Below are 18457 nucleotides of genomic sequence, written 5' to 3'. Positions count from 1 at the left end.
AACGCAACCAGAATGATGTGGAATCCTTTCATTCCTTACACATTACCCAGTCCATTTCTCCTCAGGGGGGGTATTCTTTTAATTTTTTGAGCAATGTATTTGGCAGCTGCACTTGATTTAACTTTTATGATTTCAACTCAAAACAATGAAGTAGTTTAACAGAATTTCATTGTAACCCTCACAGCTCGTCTGACTGTGAGTCCCAGCAGCTCTCAGTTCTTTAATACAGACTCTGTGACTCTGAGCTGTGAGGTGGACGACAGCTCTGCTGGATGGACTCTGAGGAGAAATATAACCAAAGAAAATAGGACTCAGTGCGGCAATGACTGGGGAAGATCAGCTGGTTCTTCCTGTAACATCAGTGAAATCTTTACATGGGAGAGTGGAGTTTACTGGTGTGAGTCCAGAGAGGGTGCCATCAGTAACATGGTTAAGCTCACAGTCTCTGGTAAGCTGAGTGTGTGGAGTTAGTGTTGATGAAGCTGTGTGTAAATGGATGAAATGCTGTAGTTTGTCTCTGTGTTGAGATGGATCAGTGATCCTGCAGAGTCCTGTCCTCCCTGTGATGGAGGGAGATGACGTCACTCTGCTCTGTCAGACAAAGACCACTCCCTCCAACCTCCCAGCTGCTTTCTATAAAGACGGCGTCTTCATCGGGAAGCAGTCTACAGGTCACATGACCATCCAGCATGTTTCCAGGTCTGATGAAGGCCTCTACAAGTGTGACATCAGCGGTCATGGAGAGTCTCCATCCAGCTGGATCACTGTCACAGGTGACACACTCACCTGTCTGTGTTTCTGCAGGTTTCAACATTCACAATGTGACCAGAACTTAATGACTGTGTTTGCTTTATTTTAGAGAGACCCACCACCACACCTCCACCTACACCCACCTCTCCTCATTGCATCACTCTTCTTCCATCACTCTCGCCTCCTGTTCTCTCTGCGTTGTCATTTTTTGGAACGGTCTGTGCTGGTGCAGTTCTGGTGTTGCTGGTTCTGCTGGTGAAACATTGTGTTCTTAAAAAACCAGAAGGTGAGACTCAGACTTCTGGACTTGTCTCAGGTTTTGTTTTTCAGAATAATGTAGAACTTGATCTTAAATGATCTCTGAATTTAAACATGTCATCAACAAAGATGAGACACCAGATTGTACACTGTATTATAATGCTGTTCATTTTGGTTTACTACAGCTGATCAAGAAGAAGCTGCACAAGGTGACATCCTCCCTGCTGTCACATGTGGCAGCAGACGGAGCAGAGGTATTGTTTATATTCTTTTTTTGCTGATTTACTTCATTATTGCTGCAAAACTTTTCTGTGTCATTCCAAACCTTTGAGAAAACAGCAGCTTTGAAACAGTGAGTACCCTCCAAACATTTTTATCATACTCACAAAGTCTTTAACCTTCTGAGGATTTAAAAATAACACACATATCTGTGTCTGCTTGATCGTAGCCATCCCTCAGCCTTGTCTGTCTTTGTTAGAAATTAGGCTGGGAAAGTAAGTTGGATGAAAAAGAAACAGCTGAAGGAGAATTTTGCAACTAATCAAGTTAAATGGCATCAGGTCGGTTAATGTCATTGGGTATCTAGGCAGTTTCTCAGATGTACATATGGGCAAAGCATCGCCAATCTGCGTCTACCTATCGTGGAACACTTTAAAAATAATTTTCCTCAACATAAAATTGTTGAACATATTAAGCCATCTGGTTCTCCTTGTGATCCTGCTCCTCCTCAGTTCTTTAAGGAGGCTTTTTCCAGCATAGGAGAGATTATCCTTGCTATTGTAAACAGTAGCTTGCTGTCAGGTATTGTTCCTGTTAGTTTTAAGCACGCTGTGGTGCATCCTTTTCTTAAGAAACCCGGCCTTGACCAAATTGTTTTAGCAAATTTTAGGCCTATTTCTAAATTGCCTTTTATTTCAAAGGTTTTAGAGAAAGTTGTTTTTTCTCAAGTCAAGCCCTATTTAGATGAACACAAAATTAAGGAGGTTTTTCAGTCAGGTTTTAAAACCCAGCACAGCACGGAGTCTGCTTTAGTGAGAGTCTTTAATGATATATTCAGGCCAAATGATTCTGGGGAATATGTTGTTCTTGTTCTCCTTGACCTAACTAGTGTTCGACACGATGGACCACAGTATTTTATTAGCTCGCCTACAGAACCAACTCGGCTCAATTGGCACCGTATTAAAATGGTTTAGGTCTTACTTGTCGGGCAGAACCATGTCTGTAAGACTAGCTGATTTTGAATCCTCATCTGCTCCCTTGCTCTATGGGGTTCAGCAGGGCTCAGTCCTTGGTCCCCTGCTTTTCTCACTTTATTTGCTTCCTTTGGGCTCAATACTTAGAAAAAATGGGCTCTCCTTTCATTTTTATGCAAACAACAGTCAGATATACATGCCTCTGAAAAAAGGCGCTCTTTCGATCAAGCCCCTACTGTTGTGACTTGAAGACATTAAGGCATGGATGGCTTTAAATTTTTAAAATTTTAATGATAAGAAAACAGAGGTAATGGTGTTTTGTCCTCGCAGCTCTTGTGCAACATCCCCTGTTGATTTGGGGCCCTTGGCATCTTACTTAAAGCAGACCATCTCAAATTTGGGTTTTATAATTGATAGTAATCTTAAATTATATCGCCAGGTTAAGTCCTGCTTTTATCATCTTAGGCAGCTGGCAAAGATTAGACCAGTTTTTTTTAATTCTTCTCCTGAATCCAAGCTGGGAGCTGGTTCCACAGAAGAGGGGCCTGAAAGCTGAAGGCTCTGCCTCCCATTCTACTCTTAAGTATCCGAGGAACCACAAGTAAGCCAGCAGTCTGAGAGAGAAGTGCTCTGTTGGGGTGATATGGTACTATGAGGTCTTTGAGATAAGATGGTGCCTGATTATTCAAGACCTTGTATGTGAGGAGAAGAATTTTAAATTCTATTCTAGATTTAACAGGGAGCCAATGAAGAGAAGCTGTAACAGTCGTAATTGTGATGTCTCTTTACGACAGTCTGGTCTTTTTGTGTTGATGATGTCACCAGTGTGCACCCACCGCTCCTCAGTAGAGAGCGCGGGAGATGTGTTTTGCAGACGGACATTTTGGATTGAGGCGGACCTTTTCCTTTTTCCTTATTTTTTGTACCGTTACAGGTTGTATGAACACTGCTCGTTTTCATGTGTGTTTATGTAGCAGCCGTTCAACCGGGCTTCATAAGGTTGTGAAGATTACATTTATTAAAAGGGCAATACTGAAATTCTCAGTGCCAGTGTGCTTGTGCGTTTTTTTGGCTGCCCGCCGCCTCCTCTTCACCACCGAACACAACCCAGACGTTACAAAGCCAATATGGGAGAAATCTGCTCTCTCTTTCTAGTCCCTGTCAGTACTCTAGCTGCAGCATTTTGGATCAGCTGAAGGCTTTTCAGGGAGCTTTTAGGACAGCCTGATAATAATGAATTACAATAGTCCACCCTAGAAGTAATAAATGCATGAATTAGACCAGATGAGCTGCAGTAGTGACCCCTAAAGTAAGCAGCCAAAATCAATTGTTTTATGTAATTAATTGTGTTCTTGGCCATAGCTGCAGGCCCATCACCTGTCCTCCCAGGTTCAGTCCTTCGATGACGTTTATCTGTTACCTCGTGTATTTACTTTTCTCTGAAATCTGCTCATGGTCGCTGTTGACAGTGAACATGAGCATTATAGGGAGGGAAAATGTTTTTGAGTGACATGTCACAAAACAAATAAAATACATAAATAACATGACTTATTAGGCATTTATGCTATATTAAATTATAAAATATGTATTTTTGTTAAATTGTTCCAGCCAATCAGTTGGGCATATTTTTGTCTGCAATGATAACCTGATCCATGCTACTGTAATGATTTGTTTCCCCATTATGTCCTATGTGAATACTGCAGAAAAATGAATATAACTAATGTAAAGAATGTTTGTATGATAATGAAAATAAGCAGTAGAATCAGCAGGACTGTAGAGTCTACAGTGACATCTGTTTTATTCAGCAGACAGTGTTCCAGCTTCCCTCTACGCAACTGTGAGAAAAAAGGCAAAGACAAAAACATCACATCAAACTGAAGGTACAGCTGTTCTGCTTTGTCTCCATCATGGTTCAGAATGTGAACAGGAGTCCAGCAGGCTGATGTTTCTGCATCAAAGGTCCAATCAGACGGCAAAAGAACAGTAACTTTCATAATTGTGTACATTTAACATTCAGTTTTTACAGCAGAGTGCCACAAAAAGCAGCAGCAGGCTCTGAAATTCAGTTTAAACATTAAAATATAGAACAGTTACCATCTACACTGGAGGAGCTTTTTGGGATGAAAACCTGCATTTTTAAACTTAAATAATAAACATGCATCATAACTACAGAGTCTTTCATCAAGCTCCACAGCTGAAATCAGTCAACACATGGTGGTGACTGCATAAATAGAACTCTTTATTCTGCTTATATTAAATAAAAGGTAAGAAAACATTGGGACTTTGCATGAAGGTAACTTGTAGAAGCATAAATGGAGTGTGTGTGAAGTGTCCTACAGTAGTATTTTAACTTCAAGAAACCACAAACTGCTGCTTCATCTTGTTTTATTCCACCGAAGTGACATATGATGCTAAAGAGGGATCTCTAACTACAGTGCTGATAATAGTGTGTGTCGTGTGTGTCTCTTTTGTACCTTGTGGTAAAATGTGTACTTTTCTTCTAATGACTAAATATAACTAACCAAACCATGAAAGATGATCACAGCTGAAGTCTGCTGCCAGTTACTAAGAAATCTTTTTATAGCGTTACATGGGAAAACAATATTATTCTCTTAAAACACAGCTTGTCCACTAGCAGCATTTTTATAAGCTGTAGTGTCTGCAGTGATGGCCTTTGTATGTATTTCACTGTGCAGCGTGTAGTCCAGCTGCAGATAAAAGAAGACCAGAGGCAGTGTTTGCTTTTAAAGTGAGCAGGAAATGCTTCAGCAGCATGAGTGTGAAGTATAACCAGTGCTGGGGAAAAAGTACCAAACTTTCAGCATCCTCAGTCACAAACACCGTACCAATCAAAGAACTGAGGTCTGAAGTGAGCCTTCACCAACTCTTTGGGAGTCTGCATGAGCAGTCACAGAACCAGAGTTACATCTAGTAACCACTTTCTTTTAAATAGAATAATTTTTCTCTGTTTTTCCCCACATGGACATGTTTTAAAGTGCTTGCTAACATCATAACGACTATCATTTCTTGTGCTGGATAAGGCTCTCATCTTTTTCAAATACTACAGTGTGTGTGTGTGTGTGTGTGTCCTTTTCAACCTCTCAAGCTTTTTTATTCTTAATTCAATTCAACTTTATTTACAAAGCACCAAATCACAACTGTTGCCTCAAGGTACATTATATTCTAAGGTAAAGACCCCACAGTAACAGAGGACCACCTGCAGGCAATCATTAACAGCAAGAAACCTGATATTTTAAGAATACAAAAAGCAGAATTGTTGAAGCAGCATATGACGGAGGTGACAGAGTAAAACCACAGCAACAGCCATTTCCTGTCCTTTTCTCCTGTAAGCTCTGTGGGGGAGGAGAGATTTGTCTGTGTTTTGCACACAGTTTATTTCAATGGCTTTATCACAGTTAAAAATACCATGTGACATGATACAGAATCACAACACTGAGACTCACACATTAACACTCACACAAAGCACATTTATGATAAAGTGGCTCCGGGACTTTTAATGTGAAACTTTTGTAGGGACTGTTTCACTGATGGTAATTTGATATGGTTCAGAGTGCTGTGTCTCCTGTGACTAATAAGTGCTACAGGAAGCAGTAGAAAGGGAGGCAGAGCCTTCAGCTTTCAGGCCTCTTCTGTGGAACCAGCTCCCAGCTTGGATTCAGGAGACAGACACCCTCTCTATTTTTAAGATTAGGCTTAAAACTTTCCTTTATGATAAAGCTTACAGTTAGGGCTGGATCAGGTGACCCTGAACCCTCCCTTAGTTATGCTGCAATGGGTCTAGGCTGCTGGGGGATTCCCCTGATGCACTGAGTGTTTCTTATCTCCTTAGGCTGTGTTCTCAAGGATGAAGAAACAGGACGGGGGTGATAGGGGAACTGAAAAGAGAGTAAAGCGTAAAGGAAAGAAAAGAAGCATAAAAGAAGTGAAAAGAAACTGATAGAGAAGATAGGGGCAGCTATCTGCCTAGACTGGCTGGAGCTGAGGGGAGGGAGACACACAGGTGCACCGAGGCAGATTAAACAGGGATTTGCCACAGAGCGGCTGTAAGTCAGCAGTTAATGTAGTCCAGCTGACAGCTTTGGGCAGCTGTTTTCAGTTGGTGGGTTTAAATGTAGAGGAGCATTCTGATTGGTACATCACACTTTAAATTGATTGGTGGATTTCTCTTCAGCATGCACGTGGTTTAAAGCTGGTCTCAGTTGATGAAGGTTAGGCAACTCACACAGGGACACACAGTTCAAATTCAAATGCAGACTCACAGTGACACACACGCAGACGTATTTTTCACAGATTTTTTCAGCTTGTGCAGCTGCATGTTAGTGTGTGTCTGTAGTTTAGGGTCTGTTGGATGAAGCTGATCTGAAATCAGTGCTCTGCATTCTTTCCCAGGTGTTTGGCCTCTGTCTCTTTTGTCATCCCCTCCACTTTCCCACGCTGTCACACTCTGCTTTACATTGTCACTGCTTCTCTGTCATTCTTCCAGATTCACCCACCTCCACCCATTCCCCACCCAAGAGCTCCTGCCAAGCCTCCAGCTTAGTCTCCACCACCAGCAGCGTCTAGGTTCCCACCAAATCAATCTCTACTGGGATTCCCTTCAGCTTCGATGGGCCATCGGATTCAAACCGCCAAACAGCTTTTTTCTATTATCAGCAAATTTTGTTCAATTCCTTTTGTTAAGATAACAAATGCTCAGTTACAAGAGTCATTTTTATCTCTTTTAATGTACTCATTTCAGGCTGTGAGAGGAAAAGTTTTTGAATTCTTGCTTATACATTTTACACAATTGTGAGCAAAACAGTGCCCTCTGGTGGACGGTAGCTTGATATGCCGACTTCATGGCTGCCACAGGCTGTACTTGTTTCCATAGCGTCCAGCTTCCTGCACATGCTCATTAGGCTTTCTGCTCGCTGACCCACAAACTTTACATCATAAGAGTCACTTTTACAAATGTAAACTCTCCATAGAATAAAGTGCATGATACCAAGTTCATTGAATATTTGTTTTATATTTGGAAGTGTTTTGTGAGCAGTCAGTGCTGCAGGGATTTTCTGTGTTGCAGTCCCAAAGGTGGCCACTGGTACGTGGAATATTACAGTATGACAGGTGGTAACAGAAGTGAAATGAGCTGAAAGCAGAGGATAGTTTAGGTAGGAATTTTGAAGTGTCTCATCTGTTTCTGAGATTCAGATTTACCAGGAAATCTGGGATTTATGAGCCGGTAAACTCACCAGCTTCTGATGGCTGTCCTGAGATTAAATTATGGTGTGGTGCTGCCATCTACTGACACTGAAGTGCTCCAACAAGCCCTCCAACACAGTGTCTGCACCAGTTTATTAAGCCCACCCTGTGAAGGTGCAGCAGCTGTTATGCATCCTCTGTGGAGGAAACTTAACACTAACACATACGAGCATCACAAAATGAGTTCAGTGTTTCTCATCTAAGTGCTAAAGAGGCCCAGAATGCTGATCTGAGATCAGAAGGTCCTCAGGGTGGCATGGTTCACATATTTTCAGTGACACTGAATTCCTCCTTCCTTCCTTCTTGGCTGAGAGCTGAAGCGACTGAGTTTATGAGATGCTTGTTGTCTTAACACACACACAAATATTAGATCATCACACAGACATTTCTCAGGGAGGTGCAGGTGCTTCCTGAAAATGCTGCTTGGTTTAAAACTCACACGCAGAGGCAAACATGGGGATGTCAAAATCATGCATAGCGTTAAAGATGTTTCAGCAGACATTTCTACCTTCTGTAGCTCTACTGATCCCTCATAGGATACAGACAACGGAGCACCTGCAGTTAATCTATAACCCTTATTATAGATTAACTGCAGGTGCTCTGTGATTATACAGAGAACATAACTGTTCACTGTCTGATGGAGAAGCGGAGGTTGAGTAAAGGTTAAAGGTTGATATGAGGGGAAATCAAAAGCAAGCAGGTTCTGTGTGACATCATAACCTCTGACAAGCAACATCAAAAACTTATCAACAATAAAAAACACACGTCATATTGTAGTGTGGTAACAGTAACATTTAGCTGCTGCTCCCACAAAGCCACAGCTACTCTGGGCCAGTGTGTTCATCTGCTTTAATGTCAACTTCAACTAAATTCATTTTTTGATATTTTTTTCTTTTGTTCTATATTTGTAAAGATCCAGTGAGGCTGTTAATAATAATAATAATAATAATAATAATAATAATAATAATAATAATAATAATAATAATAATAATAATAATAATACATTTTATTTGTAAGTGCCTTTCAAACTCCCAAGGACACTTTACAGATTAAAAAAAATCACATAAAACAAATAGAATGACCCGGGAACTAGAGTAGGCCATCCTAAACAGGTGAGTTTTGAGTTGTGCTTTTAAGGCCCCGTTTCCACTGGAAACGATGTCATTTTGCTGCGTTTCAGCCTCCCGTTTCCACAGATACGTTTCAGAAACAAACCGCGTCTACATGAAGACGCTTGAAACAATGATGTAATGATGAAATGTGGTTCCCATTGCCAGGCCACAACTTTGTTTACACAACACGCACATGCACGGAGGGGCTCTGCAGGATGTGCCGCAAAGATTTGTTCATTATTGACAAAACAGCCAATGAGACAGAAGCAGCTTTAAGTATGTGCGTGTATGTGTGTCTGTGCATAAATGTGTATGTGGGTGTGCATGCGTGTTTGTATGTACAGTATGGCTGGACCTGGGTCTGGGCCTTGTGCCCTGCCTCCCGCTGCTCCTCGCTGGTTGCCCCCACCCCCCTGGGGTGTGGATGCCTTGGGGGTTCCTGAGTGCAGCTGGATGTTCTGACGTGTTTTATGTTTAACAAGTAATGAACTCTTTGGTTTATTCACTTGTGCTCTTTCTCCTTTCTCCTACTTTTTTTTTCTTTTTCTCTCCCTTTTTCTTTTCTTTCTTTTCTCTTTTTTCCTAAGCCTGTATGTTAAAAATAATTCAAAGAAAATAAAGAGTCACACACTAACAAGAGGAGCCTACAGAGAACCTGTAGAGCTCATCTTGAAAGAGCAAATATGTTCGGCACAACACTGCTCTCAGATCACACTTCTGTTTGCAAGATCTGCCAGACATGAAGACATGACAAGCTTAAAAAAAAAAATAATGGCTTTAAGTCCATTTGTACTTTAACAGAAAAACGTCTTCATGCACAGAAATATACCCACAGACCAGCTTTCTGCTATCTTCTAAGTTCCTGTCTGAAACCTTCAGTTAGAGAAGATGGACTCAGGTCTTTGTGTTAAACCACTTCTTGTTCCCACAACCTGCAGGAAGAGGAGTCACAGCATAAACTGATCTCTCTCTCATTCTCTTTTCTAATCTTAGTTGCTCGCACCAAAAACACAAGCCTTTGTCTCTTGTTGTGTTTACAGCGTTACTGTGAGGAAAAGTCAGTGAGCAGGTTTTACTCATTAAAGCTGATCTATGTGCAGGAGGATTTCCAGCCACCTGACAGATGACTCAGAATAGGCCACAGCACCTAAGTAGGCTCACGTCTTGGTTTGGTCACTGACTGCAGTCTCAGACCTATAAAACAACATCATGTAGAGTGGTGCTCAAAGGAGCTGCTTCTCTTTTCTTTTTTGTCTTCTTTAATTGAAGTGCAGAAACAAGATGGACAAAATGGACAAAATGGTCTAAAACTTTGGAACTTTGGAAATGGATTTATTTTCCATTGTGACATTTAGAAGAGTTTTGGGGGTTTTAAGAAGATTCTTCATAACTGTAAGTACTTCAAAGTGCCTTTGCGGTTTCTCTAAATATATTTTCACTCTTTAATGTATCTAAATAATCTGACAGGTTGGAGTGAAGTCATCATGGATTAATAGATTGTCAGTGTTAATTCAGCTGAAGCAGGATTAAAGACTTACCGTGGCTGAACTTGAAATAAAATACAGTGAAAAACACAACATGAACTTTAATATTCAGGTTTTTGCACCTTCCAGTTGAACGTCCAACAGGATCAAATGGATTAGCTGGGTGTTGGCCTGCATGCTGGTCAGATAATTAGAGTTATAAAGTGGTGGTGTTTGGGTAAGTTGTAAAAGGATACAGAAAATAACGAACCATTCTTTGTTTAGCCTACTCGCTAATTTAGTAGACATACGTGTGCTAACCTCAACGTTAAAGCATGCAGCAGCAGGGGGACAGGAAGGGGGGACTAGGCGAGTTATGAGTCGTGTGCAGCTGAATCCTGCTGATGTCTGATCAGTTTCAGTGATCTGCAACAACAAACGTCCACACCGGCACATACGTTACTTTAAATTTTCTTAATGATCATTTAAGGCACCGTTTCCCAACCTTTTTAAGTCACAGCACATATTTTCACATTAGAAAAATCACAAGGCACACCACTAAACAAAAATGTCACAAAAAGTACATTTATCAAAATATAATGAAAATCTAGTCTCAATTTACTTAGTGTGAAATCTGGGCCTGTCTAGTTGAACACAAAGCTGATATTCTTGCAAGAATTGAAGAAAGACACACACAAAGATCTTCCTCAACACTTCTGAGTCTCTTTTTTCACCTGGATGATCTTCCACCTGAAGTGTGCCACGGCACAGTGGTTGGGAAACACTGATTTAAGGACACAACCTTTTAACTTTGACCTGTTTTACACATTATGTCTTTTGCCATTATGCAGCTATTTCATCCAAAGTACTTCCTGAAGGGTCTAAAACAGTGGATCAGAGTGAGCTAACAGCTTTATTTAAAACCCAGATTTTATCTCGTGCAGTCAGGTTTTAAATACCAACCTCCTCAGTCACTGTCAGACTAGCAGAACTTGAAAGCATGGAAACCATTGCTGTCCACATTGCTGTTCCTCTGCCTCTTCACGTTTGCCTCTGCAAGTGAGATTCAGCTGTTAGAAACCAAACGACGTCTCCATTTGGTTTAACGATGAAGACACATCGGTCTGTTTTTAACTTTTCCAGGAGGATGAAGTGAGAAGAGGGCACGTTGGACTGATAGCGAGTCTTTCAGCTTTTAGTGTTTTTGTTTTTACATTTTTTTGGTTATTTTTTGATCTACAAAAAGCATAAAGACAAACGCAGTCAGAATGAGACGAGCCTTCTGCAGCTGAAGGATGAAATGTCTCAACAGGCGACAGCGCCCCCTGATGTTCTCAGTTCTTAGAGAACTGCTGGTTACCACCAACATTTAACGTCCATCCATCCCTTTTCTTCTGCTTGTCCGAGGCCGGGTCGCCAGGGGGAGCTGCCTAAGCAGAGAAGCCCAGAGCTCCCTCTCCACAACCACCTCTGCCAGCTCATCCGGAGGGACTCTAGGGCATTCCCAGGCCAGCCAAGAGATATAATCTCTCCAGCATGTCTGCGCCGGGGCTTCCTCCCAATAGGAGATGCCTGGAACACCTCACCTGAGAGGCGCCCAGGAGGGATCCTAGTCAGATGCCCGAGCCACCTCAGCTGGCTCCTTTTGATGTGGTCAGAAATGATCAATTAATGAGGGAGAAAATTATGTAAATGTTCCTGAACATCTCTGTGTGCTCTGATACTTGATTAAAGATGGAGGCTGATGATCTCCACCTCTTACTTGATTTAAAACACTTCCTGCTGGATTGTTTTTAACTGTAAATACAGAAGAAAATGATCACCATCATCCAGACTCCAGTCTCACTTTACATCTCTGGATGTCACAGAAGACCTCAGCTCCAAAATGTTCTTCCCATAAAATCCTGATTCCTTATGCTGAGTTTCAGGTGAAACCACTGATGTAGTGGTTTCACCTGAAACTGTTAAGTGATTCATTTTTACAGATATTGTGATTCTATTGTTAGAACTTGAATTATTTCTTTAATTTGAGAGTCTTAACTTTGATTAATAGAATTTCAGAAATGTAGAGTAATTTTACCCTTTCAAAACAAAACTTTTTTGGACAGCACGACTCATTGCATCACATTTTCAACCTAAAGGGCAGGATGAGGGGGAGGAAAGCCAGACATATCAGTGTTTGAGGAGCCTGAGCAGGGATAGTGTGACAGAACCCATCATCCTTAATAAGAAGTATTGATCAGTGTAGGGCTCTTAAGGTTTTAGGGATTATATCTAGAGGGGGAAACACAGTTCTGCATAAAATCCTCTCTGCCTCATTCAGACCATCCATGATCACTGTTAATATCATGGGAGACATGACTGAACAATTGAGATCATTCTCATGTTGCATGTTTTTTCCTGTTGTTGCACTCTGTAGGGAAAACTGGGACGGGGTTGGCTCAGGATGTATTATACAACACAATCAGATGCAGGAAATGGCGGGACTGAAAAAAGAAAATTGCTGTAACACATGATTTAATTCAGGTGTTTAGATACCAACATCACCCTTACCTTTCAGAGAATATTTCTCCATCCTGATGGTCAGCAGAGTGCTTGAGGATCTCAGAGCTCCTTCAGAACAACAGTGTTTAAAATGGCACCTTTTAGCTAATCTGACTGATGCCTGTGAGCTTCATAGAGTAACACTTTGTTATTGTCAATCCAGCTAAATTAGTATAGTGTAAATGAGACTTAAGCTAAGCCTAAATTACATCACTTGACTTCATGTTCTGTTTGCAGCATAATTGGATGCTGCTGTTACAGTTTTTTCTGCTTTGTTTTCCCTGAAGGTGTTGCTACAAGAGAAGGATCTGTATGTTTGATTTGGGAAACTTTCTTACACAAAGCACTTTCTGATGTAACTCTCCCATTTATCCAGGCTTTTGTTTGCATATCAGGAAAGTGGTAATGGTAGTTTCCTGCCAGGGAGGAAGGGAAGGGAGCACTTTTCCTGTTAATCTAGCCATTTACTTTAGAATACTTTGTTGCACCACTAAAGTATTTGTAGTGCAGGACATGTGGGCGATTCCTGATGTGGACTTGGTATTTGATTTGGATTTTTTTCTATTTACTTTAATTTAACTTTTTGCTTGTCTGTAAAAAAGCAAGAAGGAAAAGGGAAAACCAGCCTTACGCTTTATCGCTCAGTGGATATTTTTCCCAGCAAATCAGAAGAGTTTGAGGGTTTCAGAGATCCTTCAGAATGAAAGTAAGTGTTTTAAAATTATGTGTTTTAGCCTAATCTGACAGGTTGACTGAAGCCTGTGAGCTTCAGTGGATTAACAGATTGTTAATGTTAAAACAGCCAAACTGGGATTAAAGCTTCACTTTACTGGTTACAGATGAATGTCATGTGGAGTTTGTGTAAAGTATTATATTTACTGTTGGCCTGTTTAATCTAGTTTGATGTGTAAAAACACATCATAATGAGAAACATATGTTCAAGTTGCCCACCACTGCCAGCATTTTTGATGATAAAAATAAATTATCTTCATTCATTCATTTTTTTAATTTTTATTTTTTAGGACCTTCTTGCTGTGAGGCAACAGTGCTAACCACTGCTGCTCTGCAAAAATATATAAATAGCAATAATATTCTGTAGAGTAAGAGTCTAAATTTTCCCCCCAGCCTGTAGAAGAGTGAGAGTTTTGCCTGAATGATAGTTTTCATATTGCTGTGTACTTACACACTTAAAAATTGGTCCTTTTGAACAAAAAGAAAAGTTAATTTCTGTCAGAGAATAAGACCCGAGTCTCGGGTCAGAGTGGAGTGAAAGTCTGAAGCTGAACAGTCCACAGGCTGCAGACTGGATGCCGTTCCTCGCTCTTCTTTTCCTCACAGTCTGTTTGGCACCGTGATGGATGCTAACTTTGTGTCATCTTCACCTCTGTTCTGTTCATCACTGATATGGACTCGTCTGTGTTTTCATCCAACTCTGGTTCAGACGATGGATTAAAGCATGAATATCAGAATTTGAGTCTTTCATCAATTCCATATAGACACCAACATTTTCTCTGCTTTGAAGTGTGTGTGTGTTTATGAGCTCTGCTGTGCATAAAAGCTCACTCCTTCTCCTCTCAGCTCACAGTGCTTCTTCTTCTTTGCTTCTTTTCCAACATAGAGGTGTTGCACTATGTCACCAGATAAGGAACAGTGCTCCCTATAACAGTGAAAACACAGGTTGCTGGAACATCTTGTCAATGGTGGAGAAGCAATTTGTATAAATTGACAGAAATTCTCATCATCAGTGGAGATGGTGTTAAATTAAAGTAATGTGAACCAAAAGCTGTCAGACTTCATCTGACACAATATAATGAAGAAAATAACCAAAATCAATGAGCAAATGTAGTCAGTCACTCTCCTCAAATCTGACTGCAGTCATGTGATTTACATGAATCACACACAGTCTGCTGCTCGTCTCTACGTGTGTGTGTTTGTGCCTCACTGTAAGCAGATTCCTGCACCGCCTCCTCCATGGTATAATATACATTTTTATACATACTTTGCTGATGATGGTCTTCAGCATATAGCTGATGATTGATGGATGAGATGGCTTATGTTTGTGTTCTGTAGAGAACGTTCAAGAAGAGAACCTGTTAAACTTTGGCGCCTCTTTCATGGCGCATGCACCGTCCAACCCACCAAACGTCGCTCTAACATGACGCAACAGCTTGTGTCAGCTCTGACCTTAGCACTCTAACACTAGAGTGTCCACGTCGCCATTTTTGTCTGTGACGACCTCGATTTAAACGTTAAATGTAATAGCATGAAATTGATTGTGAAGCCAGGTTCTGTTGTTTACGGAAAATAGCAAGATGCTCGAGATCAGAAGTAGATAAGACGGAAATGGCTGCTGAAACACGGGTGTTGTTCTTGAATTTGTTTGTCAGCATCGTTGTGTTTTCATCTGCAGGTGAGATTCGGCTGTTTGAAGTATTTTCTCTAAGATACAAAAGAAACATATTAGCCTGGTTTATATAACTGTATAAACTGTATATGAATGTTCTGTAGATAGGAAAGAAACAATCAGACAGGGAGACGTGACTCGTTCCTTTCACGTTATGGACACCGCTGTGCATTTACTATTTTCTAACATTTTTTCTATTTTCATGCCACTTGTTCTAAATTAAAAAAAAAAAAAAATCATATTTGTTTACTGCACATGCATCCATGTTGCTTCAGGAACTGAAATCACTCCACCGCTGTATCTGTGCCTATGATGTGGGTTAAGAAGCAGATGTGGGCGTGCGCTGCTTTACTTTCTTAGCTCCTCAAAACCTGAGTGAGGGGTTATTACACGTGAAGCTGCAGCTGTAATCACAGTAACTGCACTGATCATGGCGTGTGACCCAGAGACTTGAAAATCTGAAACAGTTTGTCAGTAGAGAGTGTGAGTAAGTCTTGGTGACGTACACAAGCTGCTCCTTTTTCCACCAGTGCTGATTGCAGGACAGTACAGACCTCACTTCTCATCCTTACACAGAACAATGTGTGGCCAGTGCACCTGCTGCAGTATCAGTGCATCTTCATCTGTAGGCAGCAACAGGTGCAGAAGACAAGCAGCAGACTGGAACCACAGGAAAGAAACATTCAGACAGGAAGACATGGTTTTCAACATTATGGAGAGAAAAAGCAACATGGAGCATACGCTGCTACCATCAAGTTACACTAATCCATCAATGCACTGCGTACTTTGATCTCTTTAACCTCTCTGCTCTGTGTCGTTTCCTCTTTCAGAGCAGAAAAACATCACAGCTGAGTCTGGACAGAACGTCACTCTAACATGTCGAGCTCCAAACAACAACATCATAGTTGTAGAGTGGAGCAGAGCTGATCTGGAACCAGAACATGTGTTTGTGTATCGGAATGAGCAGTTTGACCCAGACAACCAGCATCCATCCTTTAAGAACCGGGTGGATCTGCAGGACAGACAGATGAAGGATGGAGACGTGTCTGTGATTCTGAGGAACGTGACCACTGATGACACTGGAACCTACAAGTGTCGTGTCCTCATGGAAGAAACAAGCTTGTTGGAGCTCATCAGCATCATCTACCTGAGAGTTGCTCCTCCAGGTGAGTGAGCAGAGTTCAGTGTGTCTGTGATCAGAGGTGAAGCTGCTTCCTGGTTGTTGATGTTTGTTTCTAAAGATGTTGTTGATGAGACTTTGATCACATCACTCAGACCAGCTGCTTTCTACAGAGTGCAGTAGATAATGTCTGACAGCAGTTTGAAGAGGAAATGGATTCTGTTCTGTTCTTCACTCATCACCTACCTGACAGCTGACACCTCACACCTGTTTCTACCTGCAGGTCAAAGACGAGGACTCACAGAGGATGGAAGGAACAAGACTGGATCTGTTGGAGTTGGTCAGCCAGTTTCTGCTGTGCTTCTTGTTGGTGCTGTTTTTGCTTTTTTTAATCTATAGAAAATAAAAAAGCAGAACTAGGAATGTTTGAAGTGTCTCAGAGCTTTTTTACAGGTGAACTTTGAGACTCCAGGTCTTCTAAGCCCTCAGTGTAGTCATTCAGTTTTCAGGGTAATTCATTCATAATATGTTTTAGATTAACGTGTGGGTAATGGTAATAAATCAGTGTCAACAAAACCACATCCATATGCCGCATTGCGGTGCAGGCGGCACGGGTTCGAGTCCCGGCCTGTCACCAACTTGCCCGCATGTCTTCCCCTGTATCTTTCCCCCATTTCCTGTCTCCCTCCACTGCCAGTAAAAGCCGCTGTGGCCAAAAATGCAAAATAAAAAAAATAAATAAATAAAAAAAACTTGTCAGTGTGATTTCAGTGAGTGTTTAAATGAATCCACCAGTGACATCCTTTGCATGCAAAACCAACACAAATGGTCACTCTGTCAAGATTCCTCTGGAGTCTGTCGTCAGCCTCTGAGTACAAAAAACATTTATTTAATTAAACTTTTGGACAAGCAATGATGTCACTAGATGAGACATGAGAGAAATGGCTGCACACTATCCAACACAGACGTTTTTGTGATTCATGAATGGGCTGGACAAACTGTTCATCACAAAACATGAAACTCTGTTTTTACCCTTCCTTATAAGTACGTGTTGCCTGAACTGTTATTCAGAATTATACATGAATTTTACCTGCTGAATTATGTTATTTGCAACTGTATGCAGTGTCTTTCTGCTTCATTGCTGGATTTGCTTCAGCAAATTTTAGAATCTCATATTTCTACTGGTAAGTGCAAGTTTAGCTTACACTTACCTCCTGCGTTTGCCATAATTGACTCCGGTGAAATGAACTGATTCGCCCAGTGCAGCCAATCCAGAAATCAAGTGACTGTATAGCCACTCACGTGATCTCCAGGCGTTGTTAGTGTGTATAGTTGTGCGTGAATGAACAGATGCATGGAGTTTGCATAAATCGTGCATACTGGACGTTTGCGTGGCAGGAGCTGAGGAGGGCTTTAGTGCTAAACTCAATCAACTTATGTGATCACATTTAATTAGAAATGAATTACAATGGGACCAGATTTTTCATCTGAGGAAGGTGAAAATCCAACTTTTATGATCCGACTTATGAGATGATGTAGTTTATGGAGGGCAAAATTGTAGTTTCATGATGTGGTTGAAGAAATCCTTCGCCGACAGTCTTAATGTATAACATAAAGTTTATTTACAAAAAAGACAATGTCAAAACAGGCGCTTTCCTTTGCGACCTGGGAGAGGGTATGTCTCTAATCGCCCTAGCTCCCAGAACATAAGAAGAGACAAAGGTTATATAGTGTAGTGTTGGCAACCCCCACATCCTAACTTCCATATATGGTTATAAAAACAGACTTCAGCCTCCTAACCTACAGCTAAACATATGGTCATTCCTTATATGGCAAGCCAGAGAGGTAGAAGAGGGGGCCTCTTTGTGCATTCCTTCTGGCTTGAGGCCAGACCTTAAAGCTCAGGTTACCCTTCTGCACAAACAATAAAGGCTTTAAGGAGAGACCATATATGCATACACATAGAAAGTTTAACAGAACAATACAGACACTACATAAAGCATTTTCTGAATAACCAGGTATAGCTTGTTTCCTGCATGTATGTGAGGTCATTCCTTTTTGGAGAGAAAGCAACAAAAGGTTACACTCTCTGATACCTTTCACTAATCAAAGCAGCCCTGAACTCAAGGCCTTAATCCTAAAGGAGAAAACCTATACATAGATGCAGTTTAACACACAATTTAACACACAGATCGATCAGACACTACAATGATTATATTGGAATTGTTAGAAACAATCAGGACCTGCAGAATATAATAAAATAGAATAGAATAGAATGCCTTTATTGTCATTATACAGGATGTACAATGAGATTGGAACCATCCAACTAGAGCGACAATCCGATTTGTGGG

The 18457-nt window shown here is 41.1% G+C and overlaps 2 long non-coding RNA genes across 3 annotated transcripts; both read left to right on the top strand.

Annotated features, from left to right (window-relative positions):
* Positions 1-892: 892 nt before the first annotated feature.
* LOC115777454 (uncharacterized) lies at positions 893-6817 on the top strand. Its single transcript, XR_004019627.1, has 4 exons — positions 893-1036; positions 1194-1262; positions 4010-4081; positions 6706-6817. It is a non-coding gene; the product is annotated as an uncharacterized LOC115777454 (long non-coding RNA).
* A 2910-nt stretch (positions 6818-9727) lies between these two features.
* Positions 9728-16805, top strand: LOC115777455 (uncharacterized). 2 transcript variants are annotated; one of them, XR_004019628.1, is made up of 3 exons: positions 9728-9967; positions 15817-16152; positions 16390-16805. It is a non-coding gene; the product is annotated as an uncharacterized LOC115777455 (long non-coding RNA). The 2 variants fall into 2 exon arrangements; XR_004019629.1 differs by lacking the exon at positions 9728-9967 and adding an exon at positions 13066-13288.
* Positions 16806-18457: the final 1652 nt, after the last annotated feature.

Source organism: Archocentrus centrarchus, unplaced genomic scaffold (genome assembly GCF_007364275.1).
Source record: "Archocentrus centrarchus isolate MPI-CPG fArcCen1 unplaced genomic scaffold, fArcCen1 scaffold_53_ctg1, whole genome shotgun sequence".
Lineage (NCBI taxonomy): Eukaryota > Metazoa > Chordata > Actinopteri > Cichliformes > Cichlidae > Archocentrus > Archocentrus centrarchus.
Note: the sequence above shows the minus strand (reverse complement) of the source record. Positions and strands in the feature narration are given on the sequence as shown.